The sequence below is a fragment of the Heloderma suspectum genome, chromosome 1 (genome assembly GCF_057233095.1).
Source record: "Heloderma suspectum isolate Gila_16-S chromosome 1, 16-S_ref, whole genome shotgun sequence".
Lineage (NCBI taxonomy): Eukaryota > Metazoa > Chordata > Lepidosauria > Squamata > Helodermatidae > Heloderma > Heloderma suspectum.
This window is the reverse complement of record NC_139458.1, coordinates 79613595-79628888: the sequence shown is the minus strand read 5'-3', so window position 1 is coordinate 79628888 and position 15294 is coordinate 79613595. Positions and strand designations below refer to the sequence as shown.

Below are 15294 nucleotides of genomic sequence, written 5' to 3'. Positions count from 1 at the left end.
ATTAGTGGCCATTTTATGATAAGGCCCTAAATTAGTTTTTATCCTACAGCTGATTTTTTAAAAACTACTTGTAAAGCTATTGTTTTACTTGTTTTTAGTGTGTTCATATGTGTTTTATTGTTCTTTAAGAAGCTGTAAATTCTTTGAGTACATGTTTATGTAAAAGAGGGGATATAACTGATACCAGTTAATAAAATATCTGAAATGGCTTGGATTAAAACACATCTGGGTAGAATGGATACACTCTACGAAGCACCCATGCCCCAAATGAGCAATCCTGCAGTATCTTGCCCCCAGATATGACAAGAGGGGTATAAAAGGCAAACAAAACAAATAATTTGCTCCCCCTCAGTTAACCTGGGTTCTGTCCCCTCTCGAGGAGTCAGAACCAAGAGGTATCACACAATACCTCTGAAGCTCAAGACCTGAGTCACCTACCTACATGCTCCATTCTAGCCTCAACCTCCAGCCAAAGCAAGGAAGAAGCAGGAAGCTAGGCAGCAAAGGGAGAAACTTATGAGTCCCCGACAAAACAATCTAAAAACTTGCCCACTCCTGATCCATTGAGGGGTGGGAGAACTAGAAGAGGCCAAGTGCCCCAAACCCTGGTAACAAAATCAGCAGAAGTTGTTGTTGTTGTTCACTCGTTCAGTCGTGTCCGACTCTTCGTGACCCCATGGACCATAGCACGCCAGGCCTTCCTGTCCTTCGCTCTCTCCCGGAGTGTGCTGAAGTCCATATTCATTGCATCGGTGATGCTATCTAGCCATCTCATCCTCTGCAATCCCCTTCTCCTTTTGCCTTCAATCTTTCCCAGCATCAGGGTCTTTTCCAGTGAGTTTTCTCTTCGCATTAGGTGGCCAGAATATTTGAGCTTCAGCTTCAGTATCTGTCCTTCCAATGAGCACTCAGGGTTGATTTCCTTTAGGATGGACTGATTTGACCTCCTTGCCGTCCAGGGGACTCGTAAGAGTCTTCTTCAGCACCACAGTTCGAAGGTATCAATTCTTTGGCGCTCAGCCTTCCTTATAGCCCACCTCTCACAGCCATACGTTACTACTGGGAAAACCATAGCTTTGATTATGCGGACCTTTGTCGGCAAGGTGATTCTCTGCTTCTTACTATGCTGTCTAGGTGTGCCATAGCTTTCCTCCCAAGGAGCAAGTGTCTTTTAATTTCATGGCTTCAGTCACCGTCTGCGGTGATCTTGGAGCCCAAGAAAGTAAAATCTGTCACTGCTTCCATTTCTTCCCCTTCTATATGCCAGGAAGTGATGGGCCAGATGCCATGATCTTCATTTTTTTAATGTTGAGTTTCAAACCAGCTCTTGCACTCTCCTCTTTCACCCTCAACAAGAGGCTCTTGAGATCCTCTTTGCTTTCTGCCATTAGGGTGGTATCGTCTGCGTATCTCAGGTTGTTGATAATTCTCCCGGCAATCTTAATTCCGACCTGTGATTCATCCAACCCGGCGTTTCTCATGATGTACTCTGCATATACGTTAAATAAGCAGGGCGACAATATACAGCTTTGTCGTACTCCTTTCCCAATTTGGAACCAATCGGTTGTTCCATGTCCTGTTCTTACTGTTGCTTCTTGACCCGCGTACAGGTTTCTCAGGAGACAGGTAAGGTGGTCTGGTACTCCCATCTCTTTCAGAATTTGCCACAGTTTGTTGTGATCCACACAATCAAAGGCTTTAGCGTAGTCAATGAAGCAGAAATAGACGTTTTTCTGGAATTCTCCTGCTTTCTCCATGATCCAGCAAAGTTGGCAATTTGATCTCTAGTTCCTCTGCCTCTTCGAAATCCAGCTTGTACTTCCGGTAGTTCTCGATTCACATATTGCTGAAGCCTAGCTTGTAGGATTTTGAGCATCACCTTGCTGGCATGTGAAATGAGCGCAATTGTACGGTAGTTTGAACACTCTTTGGCATTGCCCTTCTTTAGAATTGGAATGTAAACTGACGTTTTCCAGTCTTGTGGCCATGGTTGGGTGTTCCAAATTTGTTGGCATATTGAGTGCAGCACTTCAACAGCATAATCGTTTAGGATTTTAAATAGCTCAGCTGGAATACTGTCATCTCCGATAGCTTTGTTGTTAGTAATGCTTCCTAAGGCCCACTTGACTTCACTGTCTAGGATGTCCGGCTCAAGTTCAGTGACCGCACTACATGGCTATCAGGGACATTGAGATCTTTCCTGTATAGTTCTTCCGTGTATTCTTGCCACCTCTTCTTAATCTCATCTGCTTCTGTTAGGTCCCTGCCTTCTTTGTCCTTTATCATGCCCGTCTTTGCACAAAACGTTCCCTTGAGATCTCCGATTTTCTTGAAAAGATCTCTAGTCTTTCCCATTCTATTGTTTTCCTCGATTTCTTTGCATTGTTCATTTAAGAAGGCCTTCTTGTCTCTCCTTGCTATTCTCTGGAACTGTGCATTCAGTTGGATATATCTTCCCCTTTCTCCCTTGCTTTTTTCTTCCCTTCTTTCCTCAGCTACTTGTAAAGCCTCCTCAGACAGCCACTTTGCTTTCCTGCATTTCTTTTTCTTGGGGATGGATTTAGTTGCTGCCTCCTGAACAATGTTACGGACCTCCGTCCATAGTTCCTCAGGCACTCTGTCTATCAGGTCTAATCCCTTAAATCTATTCCTCACCTCTACTGTATATTCATAAGGGATATGATTTAGGTCATACCTGAATGGTTTAGTGGTTTTCCCTACGTTCTTCAATTTAAGCCGAAATTTTGCGAGAAGCAGCTCATATCTGAGCCACAGTCAGCTCCAGGTCTTGTTTTTACTGACTGTATAGAGCTTCTCCATCTTTGGCTGCAAAGGACATAATCAATCTGATTTCGATATTGACCATCTGGTGATGTCCATGTGTAGAGTCACCTCTTGTGCTGTTGGAAAAGAGTGTTTGCTATGATCAGCATGTTCTCTTGACAAAACTCTATGAGCCTTTGTCCTGCTTCATTTTGTACACCAAGGCCATGCTTGCCTGTTATCCCGGTGATTTCTTGACTTCCTACTTTAGCATTCCAATCCCCTATGATGAAGAGGACATCTTTTTTTGGTGTTAGTTCTAGAAGGTGTTGTAGGTCTTCATAGAACTGATCAGCTTCAGCTTCTTCAGCATCAGTGGTTGGGGCATAGACTTGAATTACTGTGATTGTGAATGGTTTGCCTTGGATTCGTACTGAGATCATTCTATCGTTTTTGAGATTGTACCCCAGTACTGCTTTTCCCACCCTTTTGTTGACTATGAGTGCTACTCCATTTCTTCTAAGGGATTCTTGCCCACAGTAGTAGATATGATGGTCACCTGAATTCAATTCGCCCATACTTGTCCATTTTAGTTCGCTGATTCCCAAGATGTCGATGTTCAATCTTGCCATCTCATGTTTGACCACCTCCAGCTTACCTTGATTCATTGATCTTACATTCCAGGTTCCTAAACAATATTGTTCTTTACAGCATCGGACTTTCTTTTCACCACCCGCCACATCCACAGCTGAGTGTCCTTTTGGCTTTGGCCCAGCTGCGTCACTCTTTCTGGCGCTACTTGGAAATTCCCTCTGCTCTTCCCCAGTAGTATATTGGACACTTTCCGACCTGAGGGGCTCATCTTCCAGCGTCATATCTTTTAGCCGTGTGAAACGTTCCATGGGGTTTTCTTGGCAAGAATACTGGAGTGGGTTGCCATTTCCTTTTCCAGTGGAGCACATTTTGTCAGAACTCTCCACCATGACCTGTCCGTCTTGGGTGGCCCTGCATGGCATAGCTTATGGCTTCACTGAATTATGCAAGCCCCTTCGCCACAACAAGGCAGTGATCCATGAAGGGGTCAGCAGAAGTAGCAACCCCAAAAGTAGAACAGTAAATTGATATGCACTCAGTATTCTCTGTCTTAAAGAGTTTGCCAAAATAACAGAAAAAGCCCATAGGATGGAGTGGATGCCATAAGGCAAGAGATGGCGGAGCTGAAAGTTTTGATAGACAAGGTCACTTCATGTGTAGAGGCTACTGAAGTGCGCATCTCAGATGTGGAGAGCCACAGTAGGAACTCCAGTGCAAATGTGCAACACTGCCAAAGAGATCTGGTAATTCTGCAAGAGAAAGTCATTGACATGGAAGGCAATAGTAGGTGGTGTTAGTAGGAGATCAGTAGGGGCAGACGAGTGTGTGGACAGATGGAACATGCTATAATTGTAACAACTTTGCTCAAAAACTTACTGAATCTACCTGAGAACTATGTACTGGAGATTGGAAAGGTACGTAGGTTCCTGGGAACTCTGTCAGCCCACAGTGCTCCCCTTTGCACCATACTACTGAAACTGCTACATAATGCAGTGCGTAACATAGCAGAGAACCTCCTGCAAAGAGCAAGAAAACAAAGGACGTCTGACAGCGAGCAACATCCAGTATACTTGTTCCAAGGCTTCCTGAAAGCCATAGTGGAGAGATGCAAGTGCTTCCTGCAGGCTAGAAATCCAGTGAAGGGGGAAAATGTAGAGACATTCTTCAAATATTCAGAATTCCTGTGTGTACACTGTGCCAACAGAGTTCACCATTTTGAAGATGCTGAGCTTGTAGAAAGATTTATTGGAGACCTCTAACCACTGAGAAAGGCCACTCAAACAAATGCCTCCTTGTTACAGCAACACTGGCCACGTTCGGATGTCGTGATAACCCATGGTGGCTTAATAAGCTACTCACAGTAGCTTATTTTTTTAAATAGTCCATGATGCCCTGCCAAACGACCAGTCTAATAAGCTACTGTGAGTAGCTTATTAAGCTACTGTGTGTAATTTGCTTCCCCTCCTACCCCCCCCCCCATCCTGCTGTTCTCCTGCCTGAGCAGTGGCGCTGTTTAAAGTGCTGGATGATCCAGACAAAACTTCATACACAGCCTCCCCCAGTCAGGAGACACCCCATCCATCATCAAAACCTGGTGTGATCGCTCACCAAGCAGTGCAAATCCCAAGTGCAGCAAAAAGGGGGTGGGGCTAGAAAACCATGAGGGTTTTCAGGATTGGGGCCAAACTTCACACACAGCCTCTCCTGGATGGGAGGAACCAGTTCCACCATCAAAAACTTGTGCAATTACCCCAGAGGAGCAAAAACCCCAAGTGTGGCAAAAATGGGGTGGTGGAGAACCTTGGGGGTTTGCAGGATCAGGACCAAACTCCATATGCAGCTTATTCTAGTCCTTGCTTTAACTGGCAATGTGGGGGGTGCGGAAATGTGCACTTCCATTTTATTGCTATAGGGCGTTAATGATATTGAGAACACAAATGTCTTTGCAATAAAAGGAAAGTACGCATCCCCCCCCCCCATTGCTGGCTACGGCAAGATGCTTCTGTTCTCTGTATTGTTAAAATGCTGTTGTGCAGGGTTTTGATGGTGGATTGGGTGCCTCCTGACTAGGAGAGGCTGTGTGTGAAGTTTGGTCCTGGTCCTGCAACCCCCCGCAAGGTTTTCTAGCCCCCCCCCCTTTGCTGCACTTGGGCTTTAGTGATAAAAGGAAAGTGTGCATTGCTCCCGCCGCCCCCCCAGACATTGCTGGCGGCGACTCACTGTGAGCTTAGTCCATTTAGTGTTCCCAAAGCTCAGGAGGAGCAGAGCAGCAGTGGTTTTGACCACTCTTGCTGCGGGACTCACTACCAAAATAACCAACAGTGACCGCCAGACAACAGGATAACCCACTGTGGGTTAAATAAACCCTACTGCATACTGTGGGTTATCTGTGTTGGTTTCAGAGCCCTGAAACTCCTGGAAACAAGACTTTAGACTCAGACTAAATCAAATTGATGTAGAATGCAACCTTAAAACCCCTTGCCTGGACAGAGCCACAAATTAGCTGCAATTTTTGTTCTTATTTTTATTTCTCCCTCCAAACCAGCCCCTTCCCCAGCCAGCTCAGTGTAAGCCCTGCATCTTCACCAGTCCAGAACATTTCAGAATCCTGGCCCAGGTCAAGGAAAGGGCTTGCTGCAAGTTTCATATTGTCCACTAGCCAGAAACAATCCACCAAGACTATGCAGACTAAGCAACCCAGCAGCAGGGGAGCCCAACAGAAACCTATTTGCAATATCTGAGGCCTGAGATTCTAGAAAGAGACTACAAACAGAGAAACCTGCTCCCCCAATACTACTAGAGATGGTGAGAGAGATAACCAAAACTTAAATGCCTGCCAAGCAGTATTTATGAAGCCAATATTTTCCTTACACCTTAGCCAGACAGAGACCCACTTTTCTGTTCAAGCTATAGACCCATCTCTCTCACAAATGAGGATATGGAGATCATAACAGCCACCACTGCTGTGCAACTCAGTACATGCCTCTCTACTATCATACACCCAGGTCAATTAGGCTTTGTAGCAAGTAGCAGACCATACATGCAGACCATACATGGCTTCTGTCCTGTGACTGCCATAATGTTGAACAGCAGACCATACAGTCTACTGTTCAACATTATGGCAGTCATAGGACAGAGGCTCTCTCTAGTGCTTCTCTTTTCATTGGATGGAAATAAGTCCTTTGATTTGTGTCCATTGAAATTTTTTATTTTTTACCCTGCACAAATTAAACTTCTGTCTTGAATTCATAGATCGGATCTTAACAATTTACAAAGCACCCGGACAAATAACCTCCGGTCAAAACTCATTCAACTATGATGTGGGGTACATCAGGGATGCCCACAGTCTCCAGTGGTCTTCAGCCTAGCCTTGGAGCCATTGGCATGCACCATTAGATAAACAAAGAGCATTAGGAGTGTTGCCATTGCAAACCAGGAATATAAAATCACATTATTTGCAGATGATGTATTGCTATTCCTTCTGAGGCCCACAAAAATCCACCCCAAAGCTAATGTCAGTGACTTTAGTCAGCTATGAGGCTACAAAATCACCTGGCAAAAATCTGAGACTATGTCAGTAGGGAAGGCTCCACTCCTTGGAGGAAAAATGGCAGGATATAAATGTAATAAAAGAAAGACAGAACTGATCAACTGGTCAGGGCTACCAATGAGTCTGTGGAGCAAAATAACAATATTCAAAATGAACATTCTGCCAAGACTGATTTACATCCTAAGGGGCCTACCTCTCACAATTCTCCAGAAATTCTTTACACAAATAGAACAACTCCTCATAAGGAAAATTGTATGGGGCCCAGAAGCAAAACTGCACATTGCTTATGCTAAATTGCAATACCAACATCACAAAGCAGCTTCAACCTCCCAAACATGTGCACCTGCGACAATGCATACCTAATAGCACATATGAAATACTGGCAAGCAGAAGCAGAATTTGAAACCCCAGAGTGAGCCAAAATAGAAGTAGCTGCCATTGCCCCGCTACAGAGCTGGGTGGTCCTAGGTTCAGTGCACCTCCGCAACTCTACCCACTACAACCCACAGTGAGGGTCACCAGACCTCACTGCAGCAATATTCCAGCCGTTGTTGTTGTTGTTTACATTTTTATACTGCCCAATAGCTGAAGCTCTCCATTCAGACCCAGACTCACACATCCAGCTCACCATCTGGGGCAATTCCCACATCCTTATTACCCATAAACCAATCATGTGAAAAAGCTTGGTAAGAAAGGTATATGCCCCCTATCCCAGCTACTGACTGAAGACAATGTATTCAAACCCTTTGGAGACCTTCAAGAGGAATATCAGTTTCCCTCCTCAATATGCCCACTATTGCATGGCAATATCTACACCTCAAGCGTAGCAACAGCATTTGGCCCTAATGCACTACGTGCAGCAGACCCTCCTCTAGCTAGCACAGGCAGTATCTACATTATACACAACCAACAAATTTCTATACAATGCCATCCAAGAGTCCTTAGCCACCAATGTGAATCCTGTAAGAGACAAACTGAGCACAGAACTAACTATAACGTTAAAACACCCACACTGGAAAACATCCCTGCAACCATTCAAATCATCTACTTTGGATATTAGGCTGAGATTAATACAACAAAAAATGATGTTCCGATGCTTAGGCATGACTCTAGAGGATAGGTTCTGGAGATGTGGGCAACCACAAGCTGACCTCATGCTGGTATTGCTAGACCTGACTTCTTGACCTGCAAGATTATTAGGCAAGCTCAGTTTGCTGTCACTTTTCCCATCCTTTCCTTGGCACATTTAGACAAGGTTTTCTTAAAGTGACTATCTCCATGGTTGCCAACTATCTTGGGAGCCTACAGTGCCTGGCCTACTGCTGAGCAGCCTGCTAACACTTTCTACAAACAAATGCTGTTCAGAGTTCCTCTAGATAGAGTTGTCATCCAGACTTGGTCTGCATCCCTGATGTTCCCTGTGGGCCACCAGGATATAAGTGAAGACTCTAGATGCCAGTGAGAAACCAAGAGGTAGAGCCTGATAATTGGTATTGGTTAGATCTAACACAGAATCTCAGAAAGCAGTGGTGACTAAGTTGCATAGGGACGTAAGTTCTTCTTTGTGGTCTCTGTGATTCACACATATGGGTTATGTGCCTGCGCAGTACAGGTGTTTGGAACATTCTAGAGTGAAACAAGCTTTAGGCGGGAGCTCCGCCCACCTCTGCGAATGCTCTGGGTGTAGCTCCTGCTTGCCTCTCAGTTCCTTTTCGTCTGCCACAGCAATTGGGAATGTTCTCTCGTCTCATGGCAATGATTTTAAAAATTTTAAAATTAAGAACTTTTTCTTTGTCCCACTGGGATGCTGAACAGAGCTCCGCCCCCCGCCTTACTTTCCTTTTTTCTCTGAGTTTGTTCCTCCTTTTCTTTGCCCCTCTGGGGCATATGGCCTCTGAGGCCTTCTTCAAACATTGCACCTGTCGTAGCGGGAGAATACCGACAGGCATTCTGATTGCTTTCTTTGCCTCGGAGAGGCACATGAAATAGACCTCTACACCCATTGCAGAGCCTTTACAAAGCAGGCTAAGAGAAACAGAAAAGCATGTCTCCCCACCCTACTGTAAGAGCAAGTTCTCAAAGGCTCTGATATGGTTGCTCTGAACCAATCTCTGCACATTGCATTGGTTTCTATTTGTAAGAAGCCTGCTCTGACACCATCCCAGCTCACTCCACGACACGGCGACATGGAAACTTTGTTAGGACATTTCCCCCTGAATCCAGGTACACCTGCCTGTCCAGTACTGACAGCCTCAGCTGTTCCCCTGGACCAGCAGCTTGAGACTGGCCTTTCTGAGCCTATGATCAATACCGAACAGGTCAATCAGACCAAATCTCAAAACAAGTGACCCACTAAACCTCAGGCCCCGGGACCAAATAACAAAAAGAAAAAGATGGCTTACAAGGTCAAATCTGATATCGAACCTGAGCCTATTTCAACACCAGCCCACCATCCACCGGCTAAAACAATGCCTCAGTCACCGATGTGACCACCGACACCAATCCTGGAGAAATTACAACCTCCACAGGTTCATAATTCCCTGGATGACATCCAGTGCCTGGGCTTGGTGTCTGACACTGGCTCCCTGGCACATTTCTCTCCGGAACCATTCTGCTTACCCCGAGACCTATCTCTTCAAAAATATAGATCTCCTTGATACTGATGACCATCATCAACTGCATCAATCTCCTCCGGAGGTTTTATGCAAAATTGCTATGATGTACCCTGGGAGGGCTCCCACTACTATAGATATCCTACTTACTATTCTGATGACCATTCACCTCCTAGAAGACATCACTATGACGACAGGGATGTGGACTACCCATACCATGTCTACCACCAACATTGTTCTCGCTCCCCTCATCGCTTTGAGTGACCTGAAGAAATTTGTAGCTGTGTACCACCTTCTCAAACAGTCTCCAGACCACCTGAAACTCCACAACTGGAACTGACTGTGGTCCCAGACTTTACAAGCTTACCGCTACACCTTTGCCTGCCTCTTCCAGCCAACTTCTTCCAGGATATGATCCTGAAAAAGCCCCCGGAACCTCCAGCAACTACACAGTCTCCAGTGGCAGTACAGCATACGCAGCCTTCACTGCCTCCTTCGACTCAAGCACCAATATGAGCATGATTGTCCAGTCTGAGGCACACTGCTTGGCTGGCCAGCAGATTAACGTGGCATGCTATAGTAGGTCAAAAACTCTGGTAGGTCTTATGGCCTTGCCATTGTGCTTGGCTTCAGTCAGCAGGCTTGACTCAACAGGTATGTTCTAGGATTGAGGATTTTTCTTTTGATGAAGAGGGCTTCTTTTGTTCCACCACTGGTGATGCCCTGGATCATGTCCAGAAAATGAAAGCCGCAGTCTGTAAAATGGGAATTGAGGCACAGTTCTCTTCATCCTTCCTATTTGAGATCCACTTCTGCAAGTCAGACTTCTGGGTCTCTTGGAGCCTGGTTGCCCTGAGAGTGAGCATTGCGGCCCTCTCTGAGTTCACAAGAAGTGGTCTGATATTGAAGGACAGCTTCACATCAATGTCTTAGAGGTCTTAAAGGTTGTAAAATGTTTTGAGTGTTCGAGGACACTGTGCTTGGTCCAAATTGCCACCGACAATACAAGCACAGTGTTCTGTTTAAACAACAGGGGCGGGGGATGTATTTGGAAACTATGCTCCACCTCACCTTGCAATTGTGGAATTGGTGTATACCACACAGCATCTTCCCTAATGCACTGCACCTAGCAGGTGACCAGAACAGTGTTGCCAGTGCTCTCAGCCAGACAACGGGGGGGTCTCATGAATGGAGACTTTCTCAAAGTGTTATCTGGATGATATTGGGCAGATGGGGCATGCCAGTTGTCAGTTTGTTTGCTTCAGAAAACATACAGTGCCCTCAGTTTTGCAACAGGATGGGGATGTCCCCTCTATTACTGGAGAATGCTTTTTCACAGTTCTTTCAGCTGCCCTTTTAGCCCCTTTCACCTTCAAAAGTCTGCTCCAGAGGGTTGGTGGACCCTCTGGAACAGTGTGGAGATGGTGCAGGGGACTTCAAGGAGGAGGGGAAATAAGTGAAAATCACCTCTTCCCTCCACTGGACAGAAAGAACTCTTCTATTTGCAGAAGAGAACTAGGGATCCAGTGAATTAACTACTCCACATGCACTTTACTGGCTGTAGCATAATTAGACGTTCTTTCTGTTGTATTTTACATAGACATTCTCCAAAGTTTCCTTCATTGTTAAAGAAGTGGAGTAAAGCTGCTGACCCAATCTGTTTGAATGGAATAATGGTATGGAGTGTGGAAAAGGGTATCCATTGTGAAATGTTATAGCCTGTGCCACTGTTGGACCACAGACCCCTTTGATGGAAAAATCCAGTTCTTGGGAAATAATTGATGTGCTTAAGGGAAGAAAAGCACTCTCAAAGAAAAATATTGCTTGCCAAGTAGAGTGGGGGTTGTTGAGAGATGGGGGAAATAACTCTGTGATAATTCATTGATTGCTGCACTGTTACATATTCCCTGTGCCTTTCCCAAAGGAACACTTACTTTGAAAATATCTATATCTGTATGGAAAAAAATGCTATCTTCAGGTTGAAGCAAGAAAAAGAATTTATTACCTAGTCCCCATTGTAATGAATAGCTGTACTTTAGGGAGTCATCAGCCCACCAACTTTATTTCAAAATGGCTTTTAAAAAACATTTTTCTTCATCTAAACAATTATATCTTGAATGTTTTATGGGGATTTTTTTTCAAGTTCTGCATATTTCTTCACTCCTGAAGCTTCGAATTTTGATCATGTTGCTTAATGAGCTGGCTGGTCAAGCATCTGATGCCCCAGTGAGATCTTTCAAAGTCACTGAGCACATTTTTTCTTAAACTTAGCTGACATTCCTACCTGTCTAATTTAATGTATGACTTACATAGTTAAATTACCAATCAGATGAAGCAGACTAAAATTGCTCCTCCATGCTGTAAACACGCTGGCCAACTGCTTTTCCCCTTCTGTATGACAGAACAGTTCTAAGATTCTGTCTGAATTTGGAAGGAGTTTAAATTATGATTTTGTTTAGATGCTCTTAAGAATTAGAAACACACAACTATCCTTTGTAGTGTTTCTCAGATATTCTCAGCTATCCTTTGTAGTGTTTTCAGACAGTTCAGATGGAGCAGATTTCCTCCCTTCTAATGTGATGAAACTGTGGTACTAGAAACAGTGAAGTACTATTTTCTCTTCTAAAATACTTATTTTGTATTATGCGTTTCCATTGTGATAGTTTTGAATGGATGTTGTCAAGGTTCCACTTATGATCTGGACCCCCTGAGCAATTCCCTAAGGTTCTCTTGCATCCTTAAGAGTCCCACCTTCCTTCTTTTAAAATCCCCCTTCCCAGTAAAATGGGGTTTAGGCTGTAGACATGGGGTGACTGATACTCTAGACAAAGGTATCTTTATGGTATTTAACCACAACAGTTTACTAGTTTACTAGTAGATTGGGAGGGTGCTGTTGCACTCATGTCCTGCTTGTGGGTTCCTGGTCGACAGCTGGTTGGCCACTGTGAACAGAATGCTGGACTAGATGGTCCCTTCATCCAGCATAGGCTCTTCTGTTCTTCTGTTCTTTAGATTTAAAGCAAACAAATTACAGCTAAAGGTATTTACACAATAGAGCTGAGTGATACAAAAGGCATTTAAAGAATATAAAACTTGCAAAATGCAAGTGCCTTTACCTCAGACTTTTCTAGGCTGCTTCTTCCTGCTCGCTCTTCAGACTAGGCTTTCACTTCAGGCTCTAGCTGTCTCTCCTGCTTGCTCTGCCGCAGCCTGGTCTTTCTGACTCTTACTGGCTCTCTCCCTCTCTTTATATACCCTCCTCCCTCAAAACCAAAAGTACTGATTCAAACCTGAAGAAATTAAACTAAAGTGGAGAAATGAAACTGACACTTAACTGGAGAAATGAAACTACTCCTCTCAAGATTACCCCTTCCCAACAGAAAACTCCAAGCCTCTAAGCCTGACTTTTTTTCCCTTTGCCTCTGTAGGTTTCAAAGCTTCACAGATGTCTTCTAACCTTATTTCACGTGTCAGCAGATCATGCTGCGTGCGAAGGGTAAAATGACCACAGACATTTAAAAATGATATTAAAGTAATTTAAATTAGTCATCTCCCCCCCAAAGTACAAAAGTACATTTGACTTCAAAAATGGAAACTTCCAGAAAAATGAGGGAATTGGTAAAAAAGGAAGTTAAAAGGGAAAGTCAGGAGGATCACATCACTCAAGCAAACCTGGGGCCAACGACAATAATAAAATCTCAATTAGGGAGCAATCCTATGGTCCCTAGGATGTGGTTCCCTTTCCAAGGCTGAGGACACTGCTGTGATCTTGGGATGGGAAATCCTAATGGAGATTCTTTCTCTCTGCCCCTTGCAGCAACCATGGAAAGCACCAAAGCAGCTTCCTCACCTGAAGTTGGACCTCCAATCTCGGGTGAGGATACAGATGAGGGGAATGGGGGCAGGGAGGTGCCAAGAATCCACAATATCCTAAAGCCTCTCAGCTCCCATCCCCAGAACTCCACTAGACATGCTCAGAAGCACATCTAGCGAGAAAAGCAATAGATAGGAAGACGGAGAGGCAAATATCACCTCTGTCACTCCTTCTGTGACAGGTGTCTGCCAGCAGAGCATTGGGTTTTTAGAGCGCTCCGACATCGGAGTGCTCCTGTGGAAAGCATAGGGTTGCTTTGTTAGAATGTATACTGTAGGCAAGGAAAGGTACAGCTAAGTCCAAAGGTTCACTAGCATGGTTAATGACCAGTGTCAATGAAGCTTTTAGAAAAAAGGCTTCCTTCAGAAAATTAGAGTGTTGCCAGATGAGGAGAACAAAAAGGAACACAAACTTGAACAAAAATGCAAGCAGAATATAAGGAATGTAAAAAACGATTTTAAGGAGCATGTCACTAATAGTACTACAACCAAAAATAAAACAATTCTTTACATTCATCAGAAGCAGGAAACCTACTAGAGAGGCAGTTGGACTGTTGGATGACAAGGGAATTAAATGCTTACTAAAGGAGGATAAGGAGATTGCAGAGGAGCTGAATGAATCGTTTGCATCTGTCTTCACTGCAGAGGAGGTAGGGCAGATACCCATGCCTGAATTGATTATTTTTAGGAAGGGAGTCTTGAGCAATTGAGGCAAATAGTGGTGACAAAATAGTATCCTTGCTGATCTTCTTACACGTGGATACATTACAGTCAGGCATGAGGCCAGTTAGTTTAGCATCTGTCCTGGGTAAATTCATGGAAAGCATTATTAAACATAAAATAATCAAGAATATAGAACGAGTGTTGCTGAAGAAGGACAAATATGGCTTCTGAAAAGGTAAGCCCTGTCTCACTAGTCTTTTACCATTCTTTGAGAGTCTTAACAAGCGTATAGAGAGGGGTGATCTGGTCGACACTGAACTGGTTTGCACAATCAGAACAAGCTACCATGGCTTAAATGTGCCAGGCGCAATTTGCATAAACACTGCCCAGACACGGGTTATCGCGTTGTCTGAACCCAGGCAGCATGGCTTGTTGGAGGGTTAAACAACTCTCAAATAACCTTCCAACAGACCATGCTGCCCAGGCTTGGAAGACATGATAAGCTGTGGCTGATCACACAGCCAATCACTGAGTGGTGATTGGCTCACAACAAGCCATCACGGCTTGTTTTGATCATGGGAACCAGGTCATTGTTTCCTTGGACTTTCAAAAGACTTTTGATAAAGTTCCTCAGAGAAAAGTCGCCTGGGAAAACTTAGTCATGGGATAAGAGGAGAGGCCCTCCTATGGATCAGTAATTGGGTAAAGAACAGAAAGCAGAAAGTATGAATAATTGGATTGTTCTCACAATGGAGAGATGTAAACAGTGGGGCCCTACAGGGATCTGTATTGGGAGCTGTGTTCATAAATGATCTGAAGGTGGAGTGAGTAGTGAGGTGGCCAGCTTTACTAACAACTAGGGATGTCAGAGAATTCCGCCACGGATCTTGGTGAGGCCGAATGCCTTCGGCCCCCCGAAATCTGTGGCGGAATGGCCTGCCCCCCCGCCCCCCCCCCGTGGATCCCCCCCGGGACGAGATTTACCTGGGGCGGATCTTCCGGGCGGCGGCGGCTGGTCTTCCGACCGGCTGCCACCGCCGCCATTTGCAGTTTTGTTGTTGTTGTTTTTACAGGGAGGTGATAGGCTACGTAAGTTTTTATGTAGCCTAAAACATCTGGGTAAAAAAAAAAAAAAGCGCACGCAAATGGCGGTGGCTACGGCTGCTGCCATTTGCGTTCCTTATTTTGGGTCGTCTTAGTCTACGTAAATAATTACGTCCGCTACGCTATTTGCGTTCC

At 44.6% G+C, this 15294-nt stretch overlaps 1 protein-coding gene across 22 annotated transcripts in view; it reads left to right on the top strand.

Moving 5' to 3' along the window:
* Positions 1-15294, top strand: part of GPHN (gephyrin) — a 483693-nt gene that overhangs the window by 83854 nt on the left and 384545 nt on the right. For 2 of the 22 annotated variants that reach the window (XM_084848999.1, XM_084848971.1), the window contains exon 1: positions 3407-13015. The exons of 19 other annotated variants lie outside the window; for them this stretch is intronic. The gene's annotated coding sequence lies outside the window, so the exon portion shown is untranslated. One more of the 22 variants, XM_084848979.1, reaches the window with a different exon arrangement.